The 6,689-nt window shown below is 44.8% G+C and overlaps 1 non-coding gene across 1 annotated transcript; it reads left to right on the top strand.

Annotated features, from left to right (window-relative positions):
- The first annotated feature begins 5,882 nt into the window (after positions 1 to 5,882).
- Trnaa-ugc (transfer RNA alanine (anticodon UGC)) lies at positions 5,883 to 5,957 on the top strand. The gene has a single exon. It is a non-coding gene; the product is annotated as a tRNA-Ala (tRNA).
- The last annotated feature ends 732 nt before the right edge of the window (positions 5,958 to 6,689 follow it).

Genomic DNA, 6,689 nt, shown 5'->3' with positions numbered 1-6,689 from the left:
TTAAATCTCTGTCTTGCTTCTTTCTTTCTTAGTCCAATTGCTATTCCCTAGTATCCCACTAATAAAACGCTTGTTCATTTGATTTGCAACTGACCTCAAGTTGTCTTTACGTTTCTTATCTCTACACGTTCTATTCTGTGACTGACTGGAACTGAAGTGTGTAGTCAAACCCTAATAAGAGCAAAATACTGAGACGGATATGCAAAGTCGTCAGAATATACAAGGATTCTCAATGAAAAAGGTGCGAGAGTCATTTTAAGTTACCGACGAGTCCAACATTGTCGAGGACAGAAGATAGCTACTAAGCTTTGGATATGTAATGTAAGAATGTATCTAATATAATGTAAGATCTTGAGACTGCAGCAATAAATTTGATGGAAATGACAGTAGTGAAAGAGGAAACCAACAGAAGGAATGGGTGAACTATGATAGAAACGGATAGAGAAATATCTGACGGAAGGTGACACACAGCATGGAGGAAACTTGTCAAAAATTTCGACAGGAAAAGAGGCAATAAAGACTGTCAGTCTTTTCACCAGTCTGATATTTTTTCAAGACGTAAATGAATATTATTGCATAAATAGGTAAAACTTATTCATAGACGATGGCATCATTTTTGTGAGTCCGATGAATACCGTTCTCCATCAAGGGGACCTCATCTACTCGGCATCACCTGTTTCGTCCAAATTTGTGGTATGTGCAGAGCTTCACCAGAAATCCAAGTGATGGGAGTGGGAGCGACACATGGCCAAGGGTTTAAAAAAAGAGTAGTGTTATTGGCATGAGTCGGGGGGAGGGGGGGGGTGCAAGAGCCATTTATCTTAAGCATAGTTTCCAGGTAGCGGAAGGAGTACAGAACGGAAATCGGAAATTCGAGGGACGTGGGGTGGAATCCCTATGTGGCATCTACACAGTATATAAACCCAAACAATACTCACAAGAGAAACTCCCAATTGCACTCCCCCCCCCCCCCCCCCCACACACACACTTATAGATTTAGTGGTAAGATGACCCAGTGGATAGTCCGTCAAAATCTGAACACACATCAAGCATTAAAACAGGAAGAACGTTTACTGAACTGTGAAAAAAGAAGCAACACAGAACGGCCCAAGCTCAAGGTGTCCAACATCGAGGGAGTAGCAAGAACTACGCCGTCGTGGTTATGTGGTCACGGTGGTGGACTGCAACAAAGAGGGAGATCCATGTTCAAATGGTCTGATAGTGTTTATCATGGAGCCCTTGTTGTTTTGCGTCGCACAATCACAGCAGAGGCCTACATTGATGTTTTAAGCGCCTTCTTGCTTCTCACTGTTGAAGACCAGTTCGGGGATGCCGATTGCATCTTTCAACACGATCGAGCACCTGTTCATAATGCACGGCCTGTGGCAGAGTTGTTACACGATAATTAACATCCCTGTAATGGACTAACCTGCACAGAGTCCTGGCCTGAATCTTATAGAGCACCTTTGGGATGTTTTGGAACGCCGACTTCGTGCCAAGCCTCACCGACCGACATCGATACCTCTCCTCAGTGCAGCACTCCGTGAAGAATGGGCTGCCATTCCCTAAGAAACCTTCCAGCACCTGATTGAACGTATGCCCTCGAGAGTGGAAGCTGTCATCAAGGCTAAGGGTAGGACGACGCCATATTGGATTCCGGCATTACCGATGGAGGGCGCCAGGAACTTGTATGTAATTTTCAGCCACGTGTCTGGATACTTTTGATCTTATAGCGTACATGATGTATATTACTCGTCAAGTCCAGAGATGACGAGACAAGCCACAGACCTGTCTGGTTTGACGGGACGTCACTTCTGCCTGGATAGCTTAGTCAATAAGAGAAGTGCCGCGGAAGGCAAGGTTCCAGGTTCGACTCGCGAACAAGCAGAGAGTTGTAACTTATCACGAAGTTTCAAAACAGCGTACATACTAATACTTATAGATTCAGTCTGGAATAATTGTGAAAAAAATGTCGTAGTATACAGTTACATTTCAACAAAATATCAGACCGTTGCAAAGACTGGCACCATACTCTTAATATAAAGAAATGCGAAATTTAAAAGTGTGGTATCTTTTGAGCGTAGGCTAAATTAGTAGCAGCTAGTCTCAGTCACGTCAATGAAAATGTTTGAGAGTAAGAGTGCTTAGAAATACGACCACATAGGCTCAACTGTAGGTCAAGTAAACGGAAGGCTACAATTCATTGGTAGAAACCAAGGAAACTACAGTTTGTCTACAGACGTAAGATTCTGCATATAAAATGCTTGTAGGATCCATGTTTGGATGCAGTTCAAACCTGTAGGGCCGTATCATGGGGGACTAGCAGTGCACCTGGCCGTGAACAAAGAAGAGCTGTGCGAATGGTCACGTGCTTGTTTCACTTTAGGGAGTCTGTAACAGAAATGATAAAAAAAATCTTGACTGGCAGACACTCAAGAAAAACGCCTTGTCTTTTTAAGAACTGACAGACTGTCAAATGCAATCTTTATTCAAGCAACTTATTCCTTATTATTATTATTATCGTACAACCATATTATAAACATTTATACAATAATATATTATGTCTGGATCTTCACACATTACTACAAACATTCGCGTTATCACTTTTGGGATCATCCATTCATTACCGTGTCTGGTCAGCATTTCCACAACTCAGTATGTTCGTCTTGCAACGTGGAACGCCCACCTTAAGCTAAATTAGTGGTATACAGGGTGAGTCACCTAACGTTACCGCTGGATATATTTCGTAAACCACATCAAATACTGACGAACGGATTCCACAGACTGAACGTGAGGAGAGGGGCTAGTGTGTTTAATACAAACTATACAAAAATGCACGGAAGTATGTTTTTTAACACAAACCTACGTTTTTTTAAATGGAACCGCGTTAGTTTTGTTAGCACATCTGAACATATAAACAAATACGTAATCAGTGCCGTTTGTTGCATTGTAAAATGTTAATTACATCAGGAGATATTGTAACCTAAAGTTGACGCTTGAAACCTCCGACGTTCAGTTGCGTGTTGTAACAAACACGGGCCACGGTCGGCGAGCAGCATCTGCAGGGATATGTTTACGATGACGCCGTGTTTACGAGTGTGGCTGTAGTGCACTGTTGTGGTTTGGTCTAGCTGTCGCAGTGTCCGCATGTAGCGCTTGCTGCTATTGTTATTCTGCAATCGTCTCCGCACGCAGACCAACTGTAGTACACCGTGTTACCAGACGTCTGTGATAGTGTAGTGTTGTAGGAACTGTGACCATGGTGTATGCGAACTCTGAAAAGGCGGAGATGATACTCATCTATGGCGAGTGTCGACGAAATGCAGCTGAAGCGTGCAGGGTGTATGCAGAACGGTACCCGGACAGAGAGCATCCAACGTGCCGCACATTGCAAAACATCTACCGCCAACTGTATGCAACAGGTATGGTCGTAGCACGCAAACGGGTCCGTAACAGGCCCGTCACAAGAGAAGCGGGTGCAGTTGGTGTGTTAGCTGCTGTTGCCATGAACCCACACATGAGTACACGGGACATTGCGAGAGCCGGTGGACTGAGTCAAAGTAGTATCATGCGCATACTGCATCGTCACCGCTTTCACCCGTTTCATGTGTCGCTACAGTAGCAATTACGTGGTGATGACTTTAATCATCGAGTGCAATTCTGTCAATGGGCATTAATAGAGAATGCCTTGCAGTTCTACCTGTTTACCGATGAAGCGGGTTTCACAAACCACGGGGCAGTGAATCTACGGAACATGCATTACTGGTCCGTGGACAATCCTCGCTGGCTCAGACTGGTAGAGCGACAGCGACCGTGGACTGTAAATGTATGGTGCGGAATCATTGGCGACCACCTCATTGGTCCTCACTTCATTGCAGGGGCCCAAACAGCTGCAACATACATCGCGTTTCTACGGAATGATCTGCCAACGTTGCTCGAAAATGTCCCACTGGAAACGCGTCGACGTATGTGGTATCAGCATGATGGTGCACCTGCACATTCCGCATTTAACACTAGGCTGACCTTTGACAGGTTGTTCGACGGGCGTTTCATAGGACGTGGAGGACGCATAAATTGGCCAGCCCGTTCTCCTGATCTTACACCTCTGGACTTCTTTCTGTGGGGTACGTGAAAGGAGAATGGTATACCGTGATGTGCCTACAACCCCAGAGGATATGAAACAACGTATTATGGCAGCCTGCGGCGACATTACACCAGATGTACTGCGGCGTTTACGACATTCATTACGCCAGAGATTGCAATTGTGTGCAGCAAATGATGGCCACCACAGTGAACATCTATTGGCCTTACAAGTCGGGACACACTCTATTCCACTCCGTAATTGAAAACGGAAACCACGTGTGTACGTGTACCTCACCCCTCATGGTAACGTACATGTGCGTCAGTGAAAAAGACCAATAAAAAGGTGTTAGCATGTGGACGTAATGTGCTGTTCCAGTCCCTTCTGTACCTAAGGTCCATTACCGTTCCCTTTGGATCCCTACGTAATTCGGTGCTCTCCTATACACAGGATCGAACAGCGGAGGAGTGGTATTCAAGCGTCAACTTTAGGTTACAATATCTCCGGATGTAATTAACATTTTACAATGCAACAAACGGCACTGATTACGTATTTGTTTATATGTTCAGATGTGCTAACAAAACTAACTGGGTTCCATTTAAAAAAACGTAGGTTTGTGTTAAATACATACTTCCGTGCATTTTTGTATGGTTTGTATTAACCAATTGCACTAGCCCCTCTCCTCACGTTCGGTCTGTGGAATCGATTCGTCAGTATTTGATGTGGTTTACGAAATATATCCAGCGGTAATGTTAGGTGACTCACCCTGTACATGAAAGTAGTATCTGTTCCCGAAAGAACAGATACCATTGATGACCGTGCAGCTTCTCTACAACGAAATGATAATTAAATCGACACCCTAGCTGCAAACAGGCGTTGATATACAGCATTGGGGACATGTTGAAAATGTGTGCCCCGACCAGGACTCGAACCCGGGATCTCCTGCTTACATGACAAACTCTCTATTAATTTTTTTAATTTTTTTTTTTTCCATTGCGTTTGGTCTGGGCGGACGTCACAAGACATCCGTTCAAGTTGGTCATTGATTCCTAGACTCAGTTCATTTATTACAGAGAGCAAGCAGCCCTCTGAGCGAACACGCTGATCTACCGTGCCGGCTGCATCCATTTGAGCAACCGAGGGCACAGAGGATGATGCGCCTGCAGGGACTTATCCCTTGCACGCTCCCTGTGAGACCCACATTCCCAACATGTCCACACCACTACATTCGTAGTGCGCCAAATAGATGTTTGCCCATCACACTCATTACTCGTAGCAGATTAATCTACCAAGTCCCGTACGAGTTTTGTGGGGCATAGCGTTGCGTTCGCACAAGAAGGTCAGTGGCCGGGCAGACATATTTTAACTATATATGAAGGTAGTATCTGTTCCCGAAAGGATACCGCTGATGACCGTGCAGCTTCTCTAGAATGAAATGATAATTAAATGGTTCAAATGGTTCTGAGCACTATGGGACTTAACTTCTGAGGTCATCAGTCTCCTAGAACTTAGAACTACTTAAACCTAACTAACCTAAGAACATCACACACATCCATGCCCGAGGCAGGATTCGAACCTGCGACCGTAGCGGTCGCGCGGTTCGAGACTGTAGCGGCTAGAACCGCTCGGCCACTTCGGCCGGCTAATGATAATTAAATCGACACCCTAGCTGCAAACAGACGATGTGATGGGCAAACATCTATTAGGCGCACTACGAATGTAGTGGTGTGGACATGTTGGGAATGTGGGTCTCACGGGGAGCGTGCAACGGATAAGTCCCTGCAGGCGCATCATCCTCTGTGCCCCCGGTGGCTCAGATGGATAGAGCGTCTGCCATGCAAGCAGGAGGTCCTGGGTTCGTGTCCCGGTCGGGGCACTCATTTTCAACAAGTCCCCAATGATGTATATCAACGCCTGTTTGCAGCTAGGGTGTCGATTTATTTATTATTTCATGACTGAGTAGTATCCCACGGAAAGGGCAGATCGATCCTTGGTGCTTCCTTTGCAAGAATATCCGGCGGCAGCTTACTTTTCCATCTGATGATGCCGTTCCGTCCAGTGGTTGAGTCCTATCGATGAAGCTCTTTCAAGATTCCAATCGACAGGCCACAGCTTGATGAAAATAGTGCACAACGGGGATCGGTGATCTGCCTCTCGCTCTTCAAACGTTTATAGACTGTGACGATGCTATTCGTTAATTATTATCACATCTGAAGATGGCAGTTAATATGTTGAAACCGAAATGTGAATGTTTATGGTAACTGGCAACATTTGTATGGTAATAAATTAATATGAATACTGCGCATATCTCATGTTTGGAAAATTTCAAGAACGTATTTCACGCCAGAAACTTAATATTTTTCAATATCCTTCATAACCACATCATGGAGATTGCGCATCTAAAAGTAGGCAAATAATAGTTCACACAGAGGCGTACAAGTAGTCTGCACGCTCCATATGTGAATGTAATGGAGTGAAACCTTCATGTGTGATACAAAAAACTACACTCTGCCACACATTTTATAGTGCTGTAGATGTAGATGTAAATAGCTCGTTAGAGAGTGGAGTTTCGAAAACGTGGATAATCAGTCGTTGGTAGGCGTCTCAC

This window comes from Schistocerca serialis, chromosome 8 (assembly GCF_023864345.2).
Source record: "Schistocerca serialis cubense isolate TAMUIC-IGC-003099 chromosome 8, iqSchSeri2.2, whole genome shotgun sequence".
Lineage (NCBI taxonomy): Eukaryota > Metazoa > Arthropoda > Insecta > Orthoptera > Acrididae > Schistocerca > Schistocerca serialis.
The sequence above is the reverse complement of the archived record's forward strand: the minus strand, read 5'-3'. Positions and strand labels throughout refer to the sequence as shown.